Raw genomic sequence first — 18415 nt, forward strand, 5'->3', positions numbered from 1 at the left:
TTAATTTCAAATACTGGCTTTCGAACGGTAATTGTCAATGATAAATGCTTTCATTTTTGTTAAAACAATAAATGTCAAAGTGCTCATTGCTAAGTTTCCATTGAAATAAAGAGCTGAATATATCAGTTATAAAATCATTGCCTTCGTTACATAACTTTATATCTGTAACATATCTTAGTCTATTATATAATAAACATTTTACAGCAAAATGTTTCGGTTCCACGTCCCTGTAACATCTTAAACGTTATTGCTTTAAATTAGACAGGCAGGACATCTATTTTTTTCCAAATGAGTGAAAGTTACATTCATTAATTGAAGAGATAAAGATCACAAAGACTGATAATTTGAGAATTACCATTTATAATTTGACAAAAAGAATTTGTTTTTGTCTTCTTCTCGTTCGCAACTACATTGTCAGACCAGTAGCCTTGATGAAACTTGTGGTTTGCCGCAGATCATCAATGCCTCCATACAGTTTCTGGTGCATTGTTGTATCTATCGGCCAAGTCGCAGCTCGCTCATGGTCATGCCTTTTTACATCTCCGAAGTATATGCTCCGCAGTCTGATCTTCCTCACCATATAAACAAGTTGGCGATGGTGCCAGTCTGTATTTCTTGTACATGTGAGCATTGAGCTTGTTGTGCCCCGAGCGAAGCCTGACCAACATCACTTGTTCAGACCGATTAAGGAGATGAAAAGCATCTTCCTCTATCCTTGGTCTCGTTAGTGCCTTGATGATGATGACTTTTTTCTTGTAACTCACAAGTTTTGTTGGTTGTTCTGACTGAGCTTCTAGCTTAACCAGTTTGTCTGCCTCTTCATTGCCTGCAAGTCCACAATGGATGTAATCCACTGAAGTGCTACTTTGCAGGTTATACTCAGGCTCTGTATTCTCCTGGCTAGTGCGGAGCTTTATTGTTGATCAGAACTTCCATAACAGACAGTGCATATGTGAGAAAGACGACTGAGGAGCTTTCTTCTGCCAAGTCTTCAGCCATTGAGAAGGCCTTCATGAGTGCTTCAGTCTCTGCCTTGTAATTGCTGCAATGTTTTCCTGTGGCTGCATGTAGAGTTTTTATGACATTTAGCATTTTGTATACGGCATATAGTATTTGTACGTAGAATTAAGCATAAAGTGTGTGACATTAACATTAAACTTTTGACATTTAACATCAACAACTTCTTATTTAGCATTTGGCAGTTAGCATAGCGCATCGGTCCCCACTAATTGCACAGAGACAATATGAGTCAGATAAGGATGTGACAGTTATATAGCTTTTGCTTAGCTGTATTGCTTATTGTATTGAGAAAAGATCTAGATCACTTTCACTGTGAATTTCCATGTCTACATGTATACGGGTTATCGCTAAATGACAAATTACATGGAAGTATTTTCAGATGGTGATGTTTTCCAGACATATAATGTTTCTTAATATATGTAACCTAGCATCTCAATATATATATTTTTTCATTTTTGGTGAGAAAACATGTTATATTTTATGGCTATATATGTGTTTTTATATCATTGAAATGCTGTAAAGCACTGAAAATGAAGTTTCAAGATTTAATTGTTTATATGAAACAAATGAAGAATGTGACCTTGTACCATTTCGGTATTTTCACTCAAAGCGAATTGATTCTAATATAGTGTGCATATTGATAAGTACCGGAACAGTCGTACAAAGTTGCCGAGTTCTGAGTTCTTATGTGTAAGAATATATCAAGAAGGCCGTAGGCGGCCTGAGTGATATATTGTTTTGCATAAGAACGAAAACTCGGGTTATTCTACGATAAATCACACTTGGGAACTTATTATTTCGATTCTAACACGACATTCTAGTATCAACAATGTTAGAAAATATGGTAACTACTTTTCACGACCGTGCTACGCACCTGAATCGGATGACGTCATTGCACGCGAGTGGTTTATTGCAGAATAACCCGAGATAGATTTTACTCTACATGTATGTAGGTTATTTGCTGGTCGTGTTAGAATAAAGAATAAATCATAGCACTGAGACGTCTAGAATTTATTCAAATTGCTCAATTTGAGTAAGTGGTAGTGCGTGGGGGTGGCGGGATCCGGGGTTTGGTCATTCGCAGTTACTAATTAACACTTGAAATTCGTCCTTACACATAGTCCTACTTACGTTCTGTTTGCTTTTTAAAACGAGATGATGGTATATGTATGGTTTTTTTTAATGTTCAGAATGTAAGTCATCATAGTAAAACGATCATTTGGATTTCATTTTGTTTTTCAATTTGTCAATAAACTGTAAAGTGTTTTGTATATAAAATATCTAGAAATATATCGACTTACTGAAGCAATGGAGCCGGAATGAATATGTATAAAGATAACATTTACTGATCATCCTTTTGCAAACTGTCACTTTAACATATGTATTTTCTTCGTAACCGCATGCAGAGGATGTATATTGCTACTACAAATGTGCATGAAAGAAATACAGACATACTCTTTCAAAAACATCGTATTTTCCTTTTATTTTTCCATCCGGTCTCTATACAAAATATATAGTAATTGATAACATACCAATGCAGATGATATCTCCGGAAAGTGTATTGCATAATACGAGATTTCAACAGAGTAACAATAACTGACCCACCCCGAAAATAAGAAATTCGCAAAAAATTATTATCATTTCGCAAATTTCATCGTACATTCTTTCTACATGTACATTAGCATCAGTTTGGTAGAACCGCTCCACACACACTGGAAGCCTTTACTCTAGAAGACCCCGTTTACTCCCATAATGGTTCCGCTGAATTATAAAGAAAAGTCCGGTAATATGATTAATAATTAAAACAATTGAAGTATAAAATCTAAAATATTTGATTTCGTAACAGTAATAGTAAAAATATCAACGAAAAAGGGAACAATTTTATGCATGCATTATAATATGTTAAGCGTATCTATATAATACTGACAGCTAACAAAAGGCAATGTCACAAAAACAATTTATCCACATGTTTTCCAACAATTAATTTGATAAACATTGTTGTTTTCATATAATATCTATTAAATATTCCCAGCCAATATTTAACTCATTATTAATTAACTTCATTGTCCATATGTATTGAAAAAGGAAGCGAATTAATAGCTTATATGGCATGCAATCCGCTGCATTAATATATAAAATGATGTTAGACTAACGTATCAAAATTTTTAGAATTTTAATTGCATGCGTATTATATAAAATTTTCAAGCCAAAAATCAGCAATAGTTGTAATTAAGTTCAGAAAACATTTTCTGATTAAAAAAATGCACCTTTTTGGTTCACAACTGAATGCACATGCTTATTACTGAAATTGCACGTGCTGACGACAATTAAGAAATTAAATAAGATATTTAGAATATAATCACTGCAAACAATAGAACAATAGATATTTATAACTTAATGAAAATATGAAAAAATCAAGTTTCTAATACCATTACTTTTTGAAATATGACAAGTTAAAATTTTCGAGTTTCCGCGATTACCAGCTTCAGTAGCCATTTCCATGGTTACGGCACACCGCTAAATTTCTACGACCGATCTTAAAAGTCAGTTTTTACTTTACATAATTGTTTTATCATAGTAAAAAAGTTTTGTATGATGGGTAAACTAAGTGTGGCATATATTTGGAAAGATTTCTCGTATACTACATTTCGTAAGAAAAAATAACCTTTATGGTCACTATGCATCAACGAAGGTGAATCATTTACTTATGTATACTGCGATTTGCAAGACATTGCATGAGACAAAGTATAAGCAAAATAAGCAATGCATGGTTATATTTAATATATAGAGAAATAGAGACAGGATATTGTTTTAACGTTTGCACTATGCTGTAAATTGATGTCTGCTTTGTGCGTACATGTGCCTATATAAATTATTCTATTACTTACGATGTGAATATTAAATAGGAGCTACAGTATTTTATTTACTTTGAACAAATACATTTTAAATAGATTGGAAGGTTCGAGTCGAGTGTATGCTTTTGTCCCGTGTTAGGTTTTATATAGCAAAAAAATAAAATAAAATAAAAGACGTGTCTATTTCTTTGATGCCGTTATTAACCCTTACTCTGCTAAATTTCTTTAATGAACTTGTTATCTTTCAATCTGGACAGTCCCAATAACTATTAAAAGAGGTGATTGCCAAAAGGATACTGATTGAAAAGCGGACAGTCTGCAAGGGTGTGCAGGCTGATCATGATCTACACTGGTCGCAAAGACAGAAATCAGTTGTGTTCATGCATTTACGATGCGAGAGTAGTTTTACACACCGATTGCAACATGTAGATCTCAGGCAGCGGTAAAAGCACGGGAAATTCCCGTCCGGTATGCAAAAGCTTGTTTCGTGGTATGGTTCCAATAAGAAAACAAAACAAATACACTATCGAACTAAAGGATTGTTACAGTACAAGTTTCATCACTCAATTGTATTACACCTCGCCCATAGAATCATAATAACTGCCGGTAAAAGCACCTGCTTTTGCAATATAATGCTACTTGTTGTCCGGTTTTACGATACCAGTAAGTCAACGTCCGATAGACAAATATTCCGTCTGACCTATTACCATATGTATCTATCAGATATACGATCACAACTGAATCATGTATATATGGTGTGTATTTCGAAAATGTAAATAAGATTGTCATAAGTCAGCCTTTTTTAAGGAAATTATGTTAGTATTTTATATAATTTCTTAATATAGAAAGACACAAATCTTTGAGTGAATTCCTACCCTGAAATGTCGTGATGTATTATTATACGTGCAGTTTTCGTTAGAATACAGAAATGTCACAGTTTATCAACATAGCTTATTATACTTTTATTCTTAGAAAATCGAAACATATCAAAAGAAAAAGTGGTAAATTAGTTTTGAAATCATTACATGTATTTTGATATCATTATGTAAATTGCTTTAACGGGCAGTGCAAGATGTTGCATTCTTAAGTTTCACATAGCAATTTAAAAAACAATTGCGTTTTGAATGCATAACGAATTGTTGGATTTTTTATTCAAGATGTTTTTATTCACACATAATAAAGAATTATTTAATAGTCTTTAGACTGAAAATTAGAATAACTTCATGATTTCCGAAATCTTCCAAAATCCATGAAAATCAGTCCCCTACGAACATTTATATTGTTTATTCTTGATTATGATTTCATCAAAATAAGGCAAAGATCCAATAGAAAAAGGGCACAAAAAGAAATTTTAAAAGTTCTCAAATAAGAAAAAAATAAAGAAAACAATCAGATAACATATACTTTTAAATAAGATATGAAGTTTAAGTGAAAGAATTCGATAATGTTCTTTACATTGCTTAATGATACTACATGCAGGTAGAAAAAAGGATTTATAAGATCATTAGCGGGTCAACATCCACAATTTCAGATGATTGTTTTATGTTTGCTTAATTTCAACGTTACTTACTATAATAATAGACAAACTTACATAATGTATTTACTGTTTGAATAAAAAATACAATAATATATTTCAGAATGCCGCTTATAAGGCTGTTGGTGGATAGAGGTCGTACGTATTTTCTTAACATATCAAATATAAGAAGGACAAACGCATTGATTAGCATTGAAAATATGATAAGTATGTACTGAAATTTGCCATTACAGATAAATGTTTATAACTGCCCAGAAGACACTAAATGCCAACAGAGCTGCCTACAGGAGGAGTCGCAAGCTTTATGGCGGCGTTGTGTGTATAGTTGTGTACATAATAAGCATAACAGAAATAAAGAAAACATATACAAACAATTAAAACATAATGGCAATGAGAACGAAACAAACACATACAGGAAGATAATGGTTCGCGCTGCCTTGAAATAATCTTTGACACAAACACTACTTGGGAGTTTAAACCGTTTAGTAGTGTATCATACTTACCCTGGATCTCTACCATGTCCAAATGTTAAAGGATATTGAAAGTAAAAGCTTTCTCTGTCAGGTTAATTCTGAACCAAATTTGCAGGAATGAACAGAAACGGCCAAATACATTATGTACTTATCGAAATGAAATAGTACATAATTAAATTCCTCTTCCCTTAACCTAGGAATGACCAAATTGCGGAAAACGGTTGAAGAAAAAGGTGAGTAAGCAGTATGCAAAGCTACGTTTCAAAATGCAACCTCCCTCTGATGTACATAATTGTGGTTAGATACTGAGTTCCTATTCGCACATTTTTGCGGATAAAAGAACAGGGGAATGTGTTTCGGGGGACTGAAATCACAAGGGGTGGACATGGCCGGGGTCGTGTACTTGATGCTATGGAATACATTAACTGGGATATTGATGGGTTATTAGATGATGCAGTTTTTTTTTCTACAGGAGCGTTTTATCAAACATGATGGTGGTGAACCACATTCATTTTTCAATGTGTTTGACTTTAAATGTTGGCCAGACAAAGCTACTAATGCTGATGAATTTAGGTCTTATGAAGATGAGGAAATTGACAAACTGGTAGAACTGTACTCCACATTCCTTACTGAAGATGAGCAAGCCAATGCTGCAGATCAGTGGTTAGGTCTTAAAAACTAGATCAGCATCAACTTAGATAAACCCTTGGTTGAAGCTTATCAGTCCATATTAGGTGCAGACAATTATATGGAGAGGTTTAGTTCCATCACACCACTAGTCAGTATTATGCTTACTATTTCCCCCTCAACTGCTGAGTGTGAGAGGGGATTTAGTGCAATGAATGGACTTAAAACTCAAGGTAGAACATCTCTCAAACAGCGGGCATTAAGCAGCTTAATGAGGATGAAGGTTGATGGTCCAAATCTTACAGACTTCAATCCTACTGACAGTCTAGTCACTTGGGTAAATGCTGGTAAGGGAACCAGGCACACCAAAGGCCACAAGCTGTCTGGAAAAAGGGGGCCTAGAGCTACTAGTTGTGCCTCAGGACTGTCTAGCTCAGAATCAAGTTCTGAACCTGATGCAGAAGAAACTTGATTATACTATAAACAAGCTTATATAGCCTTATTATTCAGCTGTTGCACTAACAGTTATCATTCAGCTTCTGATTAGACTGTCAACATTTTTTTTTGATAGTTTTATGTGAACATTAACAGCAGGTAGTGCTTTGAAACAATAGTTACTTAAATAATAGTTACAAAACTTAACTATTTTACATAGTTGTCTCTACAGTATTTGTTTACAGCTCATAGACAATAGTACTTTCCATTTGTAAAAATGATAGTATTAAAACAAGTTATTTAGACAATTGTCGACTCATTTATCAGGGCGAGTGACTATTGATTAAGGGCGAGTAGGTTCTACTGGCTACTAGTCCTGCAGGGCGAGTGGCTGGAAAAAATTTTTTACACCCCTGACTATATATAAAGTTATGATGTTCCGTCATCTAATAACAAAAAATCTAAGCAATGAAACTTTACCCAGCCGATCGTTTCTCAAGCTTATCTGCCGATTCATAACTTTCCACGTGACAGTTTCATAGTAACCAGACTTTGTACAGGAACGTTCATATGTAATTTAATTTGATCTATTGGAAGGAATGAACATTAAACTGATTTGTTTTTCTAATCGTGCGCTCTGAACTGAGAAAATCGTTTTACCAACGTTAAATTACTATTGTACCTGGTTTTCCTGCAAATTCGACGTATTCATTCAAAAACTCCATATTACTAAGCATGTTTATTCTCTTACTATAGACATTGTACGTGCTGACCATTTAAGTTTTTTTCCATTACTTTTTAGTTATTATTTTGCTGTCGTACTTTTCAAATACAGGCTGCAGGACTTCAGTAGCATGCAGTCCATGTAGTAGTGTTTGATTTGGTAAACAATGTCAAAAGAATTGTAATTAAGTTAATGGCATGAAGCTGATTGTAAGTAACAAAAGGGTATTAATTAATTATTAAATACACGGAACTCGAATATCTATAAGTATTTTCTCCTTGCCAAAAGTATCGCCAACACATACGCAATGATTTAACAATTTGTGGATGATAAATTGCATTCGGACGTTTAACAGCACGTATCCGATTTCCAAACTGATACGCGATGAATAATAAATAACTATTTGGATAAGAATTGCTAGTTTGTACTTTTACTTCGCATGTCATTGACTTATTATATACTTACCAAAATCATGAATATGATTCCTAAAACCAAATCGTCGCACAAGTTACACGCGATACTGATACATTCACGGTTATTAACAACTGAACGGAGTAAACTCTTGGAGAAGCGAGTGAATACATTGTTGGGGCAGTGCGTTGGTAACTGATACAGCAAAATATACTATGGATTACATTATTTTAATGCTAAAAGAAGAGATTATTATGGGAGAAAAAGATGCAGATGTCAGTCTGCGCAGAAATACATATATACGTCCCTGGCAAAGCATTTCAAAAATAAAAATCATGTTTTAACAGCATGTGAATTGCCATGTTTACATAAGATTTTTCTCCCGTTGATACTTAGGCGGATCAAGGGGAAAAGTAGTTTGATATTTGGAAATTCCTGAATCTTTTAGATAATGGAACATCTTTTATTGTGTAACACGAGTACACGAAAAAATACTATTACTTACAATGAATCTGTTGTACTGGTCAGGTCCTCATCAACTTCTACATATTTTTCGTGCATGTACATTTGTATGGACTTTTCAACGTTTACTAGCTTGCATTTTTTTGCAGTTTCTTTACCTTTCTGCTGAAGGCCACATCGAATTATAATTGAAAAATCCAAGAAAACACTGTGCAATATTGGTAAGGACCTCTATACTGTCAGTCAGAGCAATAAGAACTTTACATTTCATATTTAGAAATCAGTCTACAACCAAACACTTTCTAATTGTCCAACAAACAGAGGACGCAAGAGAGATTTCTCTTGAATGTATTTTGATAATATTAAGACATGAATGGAATCAATTTATGATTTGAACGCAATGACGTGTGATGTCCTTAAAAATAACATCTTTAAGAGGATCATAGGGTGAATAGAGAACGCAGTCAAGCAAAAAAATAGCAGACTAGGATTTACTTGCGCCTTTTCAACGGATGTAATGACATATGCAATACACTTCATGCCAGTAATACTGGCTTAAGCGGAAATCTATAATAAAAACATTAGATGGACCCCATGAACCCAGATAACCAGAAATTGTAACAACGAGTCAAAGTCTGTGAAGACAGTTTACGGCCGTTACATGTCACTAAAAGACTGTTGGTTGATAGTTAAAATACCATCGCAAAACTATTGAACCATTACGTTAAAATTATTTAAATATTTCCTCAAATTTAAGTTAGACAATGTGATTCTTAAAAACTATGCAAACATTACTAAAACATGTTTTAAATGATTCTGCATTTTTAAGTTACACTGTAGCAAATATATATGGTTAATGTCTTCTTAAATGCGAATGGAGTAACAGATATTGCTTCAAAGATTTTTTATGTTGCGGCAAGAGGTTTATAATAATGTTGAAAAAAAAGTTAATAACTTTGTAACAGTGCATTCCTTGTTAACCAAGATTTATTATAACGTCGACATTTATATTCTAACAGTTTTACATTCACAATATGAGCAAAATACAAAGTGAGACACTGGGCAATAAACATCAAATGCTAAGATAACTTTACAGTTCATGGTATATTCAACAAAAATATTTTTCCTAAACGTAGCACAAGTACGTAGCAGTTTCCATTAAAATTTAAGTGTAATGTTCGTTCCAGAATGATACATTTTTAAAACAAAAATAATTGATGGCTGTCCTAAATGTAATCCGTCTGCCGAGTAATACATTTCTGTCAAATTCACTTACATCATGCTATTCTAATCTGGTTATTTTCAGGAGGAAATGCTTTGACCACAAATGGAATGCATTGGATACTGACGTAAACTATTTTGTTAATGAGGGTGCTGGTTTCGTTCTTTATGGCGTCTTTTCCGTTTGAGTGGCTCAAAGTGAAGTCTAAATTAGGAATGGAAGAAATCAATCTGGCACCTGATACGTTAAGACAAGCCAAAGCATCCATGTCTGTATAATACCAGTTTGGCAAAAATACATTTTGAACAGTTCAATTTGTACAATATAGCAAACAGTCTTCTTAAAGGAGAAGGTTCATTTTGGTCAAAACTGGTCTAAAAACTAAATGTCTCTAGTTGTACTTGTTCGAAGCATTCGTTCACCAAGAAGTACTTTTTATCAATCACATACTCTAAACAATAACTTTCTTAACGCTAGCAAAGTACCAAATTTAAAGTAATAAAAACATGTAACGAAAGAGAGGACATTAGAAGAATTTGTTTTTGTTTTTGTTGTGTTGAACGTCGTACCGATACAATTATATGTCATATAGCGACGTTCTAGCTTTGCTGGTGATGGAATTATTTCATCACGGGTGGGCATCTAAACCACTGACTTTCCGGTAGCCAAGTCGATGGCTTCCTCACATGAAGAATTCGACGCCCCGAGTGAGGCTTGAAGCTAAGGCGTGTAGTTAAAACAAAACTACAATATGACAAGACCACCATTATTGACTTGACTAGTTGTGTTATAGAATGTTTGTTAACTTATATGAGATGACAAAACAATGAAACTTTTACTAGTTAATTGACAATCAAACTATTAGTCTAAATTGTTTTATAAAAACTAGATGCTGACTGTCTTTCATTCTCATTCCTAAGCATAAGCATATTACTCGTTTGTTCTGATGCTCCTATTTCTAATTTCAACTTTTCTATTCCTAAATTAGTACAAAGTTTTATTTGCACACCGGACTGAGGTTTCTGGTGATTTCACCCATGCCGGCAAAAACCACACCAAGAAAATACGAATAGGCTGAAAAAATCCCGTATTGTACCTTCTAAAAATCCAGTATTGTACCTTCGTACTGAATATTGCCCTACTACTTGAATATGTATGACCTGACACAGTTATATAGATAGCGCACACAGAAACATCACTCATTTCATTTTAACATCTACTAACATATTAAGATTTCGTCCAATTACAAATAAACAAACAAAACGGTGGAGGTATATAATAAAAGGGTTATTACAACAGTAGCTAGATCTGGGATTTTATATTCGGCTCTTGCGGATTTTGCAAGGACGGATCACACTTGGCGCATTCGCGCCTCGTGAGATCCGATCTTGTAAAATCCACTCAAGCCGAATACAGCATCCCGGATCGAGCTACTGTTATAATAACACTATTCTATCGATTCAAAATCTGTTGTTTTTTTTGTTGTTTTACAACACAATGACAAGAAAGCATTATATTACGCTGCAACTTTTCAATGCTGAAGAATATCCACTCTCTCGGATAACTGTTCGTTGGCGATAACGATGTTCTGTGGAATTACCGCCAAAACAGTTAGCCTCGAACCGGACATTTAAGTGATAAGCATTGCTGAGTCGTGACTTCATGCGATCTGGTAGACACCCAGTGAATATAAAGCCTGATGTTTAGCAATGTGACTACACAACAAAAAGAAGACGTTTTAATTAAAATTAACTTAAATTTATTGTGGACATTTTATTCGAGTAATGTGGAAGCTGTTTCGGAAACTGCGGGACACATCTTCCTCTTCCTGATGTATTAAAACATGTGCAGAGCATTTTTGTAATGTTATCCGTTTCCTGAGTAGGACATTTCCGACAAAGTCTTGTACGTCATACAATAGCTATTTTCGTTTCAGCTACAGCAGCTACAAAGTATCTTTTTTATGACGTTCAGCGTTTTGTGAGAGTAAAATACAGGTTAATTATTACGTAGTGATTAATTGTTTTTCAGTTTAGATCAGTAGTATAAATGATGTTTAAATCATGTTTCATAGCTAAATCTTCGTTTCTCCACAGTTTAATATTGTAACATCTTTATGCTTGACATGGTATACATTCAGGTTGGTACATATACTATTAGGTAGATTGAAATTCAAACGTATGTCAAGCATTTAATTTCCTTATTGATCAAAATATGATCTGTCAGTTATATGTAAGCAGCACAGTTGGCATACAGTTCGTGTCAAATAGCAGAAATTTCTTCTTCGTATTTTCGGTCAAGACTCAACAGTTTTGCTTTGATAATATAATAACATTTTGTTGTCTATTTACAGTGGGCTAATTAAGTACCTGATCAGATCACTTAAAACAGTAAAATATTACTCGTTCAACCCCTACAATGTTCCAAAGTTGAACGACAATGCAAACAAAGTAATCCCCGCTAGGTGACCATAAATATAGTATTACATGATTGAATAAAGGTCATGAAATGTAAATCACATGTTTCCTTACCGTCCTAGAAAAATGTATTCGGAATTAAGTTTTATCTGTAATTATGCTATGTGAGTACCAATGGAAAAATACTTTTGGATGCAGTAAATATCATATTCTTCAGCTCTATACATTTCTGTCGAAGACTGTTGAGTGCAACAAATGCTTCTAAATTATATTACAACTGCTATTGTACGCATTTATTCTAAAGTCTTTAGATCAATTCTAATATTTCTTTATTTAAAACAAACATGGAGTAGTGAAGGACAAACAGTTTAAATGAAGAGGTTTGAAAGATGTAGCCAAAATTGACGAGACATATAAAACATTGTATACAAAGACCTTAATAATATACAAGTTCATTATTTAGTATATGTACGTTTTCCATTTTAAGCCATTTTGAAAATAACGATAACAGAGATAGACCTATTTTGAATATATCAGGAGAATGACAAAGATATTTGCAATAAATATGCATAATTGTCAATAATTGCTGCTATACTAAAATATTTTACTCGTATCACTTATAATTTAACTAAACGACGAAATTGAATTTAGGCATTACTACATGATTAATGAGAAACACTGTATGTATTCTGTTTTATACTTTTTCAGTTACAACGTTTCTATAAATGAAATTCTTCTGATAATCTTACGTTACATAATGTTATACCTTAAAATTTGTTACTGCGTTAAAAAAGGTAATGTTTAGAGTATGTTGAAATTCTCATCACACTGTACAATAGTGTACACATGTTGTTGTTTTTATTTTGCTACTTTAAATAATATGCCTTTTTTACAATAAGTATTACCGTAGGGAAAATATTAATCCAAAATTTCCTTCCTAAAAGGTAGTTTAAGAAAAATGTTGACTGAATTGCATTAATTAATCTGTTTAAAACATATTGTTGCCAAAGTTGTATTATATTGACATGGATGCCTTTGCTTGATTTAACGTACCAGGTGCCAGATTGGTATGTTCCATTCCTAATTTAGACTACACTTCAAGCCAATCTTATGTGAATAAAATGGGCAAACAAGTGCTGCATAAAGGATAGTGACTCTGCTATCAATATTATCATAAAACTGTTGTTTAAAACCAATATTTGTTTGTTGCTTCAAATGTAATGAAGAAAACAAAACCATTTACAATACATTGACTAACTTAGATGTGAAGAATTATTTAAACACTTTTAACGTAAGGACTCCATAGTTTTGCGATAGTATTTAAACTTTCAACCAACAGTCTTTAAGTGCTTTTTGATGGTCGTAAATTGTCTCTCCATATCAGTTTTGGTTCTTCGAGTCCATTTAATGTTCCGCTTAAGCCAGTATTACGGACGTGGAGGGTGTTGCATATGTCATTACATCTCTCCAACAGACGTCATTAAATCTGAGTCTGCTAAATTTTGCTTGGTTGCGTTCTCTATTCACCCTATGATACTTTTAAAAATATTATTTTTAAGAATATCACACTTCATGACTTACAAAATTAAATTACATAATTATGAATAAATGCCAGTCATGACTTCATATCAGTAGGACTCATTCATGAGAAAATCTCCTCTATGCGTTTTCTGTTTGATCGACATTTATAAATAGTTTGTTTGTGGATTAGTTCTGAAATATGTAAAATTGTACTCGAAATAATACCAGTATGGCACGGTGTTTTCTTGGATTTATCATTGGAAAATATAATCCGATGTGGCCTTCAGTAGAAAGGTAATAAACTGTATAAGAGCAGGCAAGTAAACGTTGAAAATACCATAAGAATGTATATGCACGAAAACTGTGTGGAAATGTATGAGGACTCGACCAGTACATTACAACAGATTCATTGTATGTAATAGCTTTCGTTCTTGTTCTCGTGTAACACGATACAAGCCGTTCCATTGTCTTAAAGGTATTGCTACCTGCTTAGAGTACCAAATTAAATTTATAATTGTTATAAAAATAAATCTTTGATTTTTTATCTAATTAAACTTGCAGAGTCGTGTAATTTGCAAATGTCAAGTTAGTCTTTATTCCCTTCAATATCCCATTTATGCACCAAACATTTTGTTACTTTTACATTACTTACACTCTTATTAGAAACGTATTTTCTAAAGCCCGTCAAAACGGGTGTATACTTACACAGAAGTTCAGAGGCTTATAATGCTACTTTCAAGGTAAAACGAAAACACACGTAAATAACAGAATACATTTACATTTTTCATCCATAAATTGTTAATTTGTATGTGTTTGTTGTCGGTACATTACTTAAAGAAGAAATGCTTACAGTCATTGTAGTCCTTTGTATTTAATAATATTGTATTTAATACTCTTTGTTTACTTAAAATCAGTTACATAATTATTAACAATTCTTATGATCTTGTTTACCACTTTAAAAAAAGTCAGAGGCACGCTACTGGAGTTCAGCAATTTAACCAGCTGTATTGGGACAATAGAACAGCAGAAGTATTATATTAAATTCAAAAACGTTGCAAAAAGGAATGAAAAGAAGTTAATTCTTAATATGGGCAATTTCTAAGATCAAGAACATATAACTCATTATCGATACGTGTGTTTTAAATGCATACGTTGAGTTTGCAAGCAAGGAATATCAAATTACTTCTGTAAAACTAGTTTCAATGAGCAGAGTAAAAGAACATTAATTATGATTGTCATTCCTACCAGGTATTTTAGCAAAACCCGACAGCTTTGAAACGATCAAGTGGGTGATTGTGAGTGAATTAGTCCATACGTGTAAGTTACGATTAGGTGGGTAATATTTCTTGTCTTAGATTATCTGTTACCAGATGACACAGTTTTTAGACAAACTACAATACTTTACAATATTACATTTAACAGAATACTATACAAGACCAAAATGAGGCTGTATATTGCCTCAAGATATTCATCCTTGTTTCCTTCAGCCGTTTACCCACATTTAGGTCATTCCTATGTTTAAGTGAAGCGGTATATAATAATTGTGTATAATATAAAGCATACAAGTCATGCGGTTTGAGCTGGTGACACTCTCTGATTTTAAAGTCTTATTTATCATAATTTGCCGTTTTCATATTTAATATGTTTTTGAAATGTTCACGACCTCTATTTTCCAACAGGTTTAAGCACAGTATTTCAAAATATATTATTTCCTGTCATTCAAACAAAATATATTTCGGTGTTAAAAACTACGATTAAAGATTAAGTAACTTAAAGGTTGAATTTTTGCAAATATCAAAATTCATCAGAAAATATATATGTGTCTAGCTTTACATTGCAAGATGGGTATCAGTGTATAGAAAAAGATGATTATGCTAATTTAAAGGTAAATTATTAAAAATGTAATTGAATAACAGACAAAACGAACCTATCCATTTGTGTTGTCTAAGCTGGTTAACTTTACTTCCTGGCAATACTTAGGTAATATCCTATTATAACATGCATAAACTAATAAAATTTAAAAGATAAAAAAACTTAAAATCTAAAAATATATCAAATATTTGTTTATTTAAGCTTGTCGGCAAAAAATAAGAATATTGTTTTTTATAATTGTCTGAAATATTTTTGTCACAATTTCATTCCATTTTGATTGCTATATATTGCTATATAACATTTCTACTTTAAACAGAAAAAATAAAAAGTAATTCCATACACTCATTTGCAAAAAAGAAACGAGAGATGTTCGTTTGATAAAAACCATGAATTTAGAAAAAAAGCAAATATCGAAAGGACAAGCGGGAGTAGCAAATGTTTTATTCAGTTTATTACGCGTAATAGTACATAAGCAGCAATCATTCAAAGCACTCTAATGCAACTAAACGGCAATTGATTTGGACGTTAAACTGATGAGATTTCTTCAAAATATAATATTACTTTTGGATATAAGACAAGTAACCGTGCATTTACACACCTGATTTTACACGTAATAGCAAAATGCCATAACAGACACATACAAATGGAAACAGAATACATAATAAATCTCTTTAATAAATTTACATAACGCTTAGTGTCTATTGTCTGGAAACTTACAATACTTGAATGTAATATCCTTAGTCTAATGGAAAGGCAAACACAAAAGTCATTACCTAATTAACGACTGATTTACAACAGCTTATTCATTTCTTGATAAAACATACCTGATATGCATGTTCCGCTGGTGATCGCGTGCTTGATTGATACATACGATAATAGGTCAAACGGAATATTTAAAATTTAGAGTAAAAGTCTATCGGATGTTGACATATTGGTACCGTAAAACTAGTCTATCGGACGTTGACATATTGGTACCGTAAGTAGCATTATATTGCAATATCAGATGTTTTTGCTGTCAGTTAGTATTACTCTGTGTGCGGAGTGTAATATAATTGATTGATTAAATTTTGTTTTGCAACTATCTTTTAGATAATGTATTTGTTTTGTTCTCTAATTAGGAAACCATACCACGAAACAAGCTTCTGTATGCCGGACGGGAATTTTCTGCGCTTTTACCGCTGTTGGACACGTCTGTTTTGCAGTCGGTTTGTATAATAACTCTCGCATTGTAAATAACATCTAAAGAAATACATCCGTGTTTCAATATTTGCTACATTATATGTTACACCGGACGAAAGTAAATACTCAAATAACCAATGCAGACCTTCGAATCTCTCTAAAATATTTCTGTGTCAAAATCAATAAAGCACTATTATCGCACATTTTCATCATTCACCTCGTTATAACATGTAATTGATAATTTATGTTGGCTCACGGAACACACAAAACCGACAGTCATTTACAGCATACTGCGAACGTAAATACAATATGTTGTCTTTCAGTTGATTTTTGATCGTCTACTGATTATTTCAGGGAACAGATTTCGTTTCGAAGTCGCCAGGGAGAAATCTTCAGCTTATTGTTTTCAGAACAAGATATTCCTGCGCTTAGCATTTAATTTTCATGAGATTCTTGTTCTTGGTAAGCAATAATAAATAACTTTAAAAATAATAAACGGCGTAGAGGTGATGATGCTGGAAAATCATAATTTATTTAAAGGAATAAGTTAATTCACAGGCATACTAAAATTAATACGTAGTTTCCTTCAAAACAAGGGTTTAGACGAAGAATTTTTACCAAGAAAAGTTACTTCATTTATTATATAGTTACTATAACTTCTTTCTTGAAAAAATTCTTCGTATATAATGTACAACGCACTAAGTAATTGCTTTCTTGACAATTGCTTCTTTTATTAAAATTATAAAACATGTTTGAACATCAGAAATAAATTTTCACTGTTTTACTTTTTTAATTTATCACTTATCACTAGTAGATCAATGGATATGTTTTGAATATAGACGGGTTACAAATCGATAAAATACTCAAATTATAACAGCCATTTTCCTTTCAATTCAAAGAAATCTGGTACGTATATTAAGCAAACAAAACATAATTTTATGTCAAAACATTCGAAACACCTCTTTGAAAATAAAACAATAATTATTTATAATATTAAAATTTATAATAAGATTTTTGGGAGCAATACAACAGCAGGCTTTGTTTGACTGAAGCTGTGCATGAGGGGTTATTAAATGTGAAACAATCCCTTACGCCCAAAGCACAGTCTATTACCCGGAACTCCGTTATAATGGACTCTATGACCCAAACGACCAGAAAAAAATAGCACCACTGCAAGTAAATATCTGGGCCAACAAGCAAATGCAATGTAAACACAATGTCAAATCACTATTCATTCCTTAAGTTAAATCAAATTAAATTAAAGAAAAAATTAAAAACATCTGCAGTACACGAACATTTTGTACCTGACAAATATATCGTAGCTACAAACGTTTATTATAGCAGTTTCACAATTTATTGACTGGTATTATCGGGAAAGAACGGATTTAAATAGCAAGTTTTGTCAAAGTCTGCGATGTAACTGAATGAAACAAAATTCCGCAGCACCTGTTTCATCTGACGTAAATACCTAATTAGATGTAACAACTCTGGAACAAGGGGGCGTCTTCAACAGAACATAACTATTATTCTATGTTCTAAGAGCAAAATCTTTAATTTGTATAAACGAAGATCCTTTAGAAGCAAAGAATGCAACAATGAAGAATAATAGCAGACTCGGCTTGATTGAGTCTGTTCATGAGAGGAAATGAAATGTGCAACACCT

The sequence above is a fragment of the Mercenaria mercenaria genome, chromosome 5, assembly GCF_021730395.1.
Source record: "Mercenaria mercenaria strain notata chromosome 5, MADL_Memer_1, whole genome shotgun sequence".
In the NCBI taxonomy this organism is placed as follows: domain Eukaryota; kingdom Metazoa; phylum Mollusca; class Bivalvia; order Venerida; family Veneridae; genus Mercenaria; species Mercenaria mercenaria.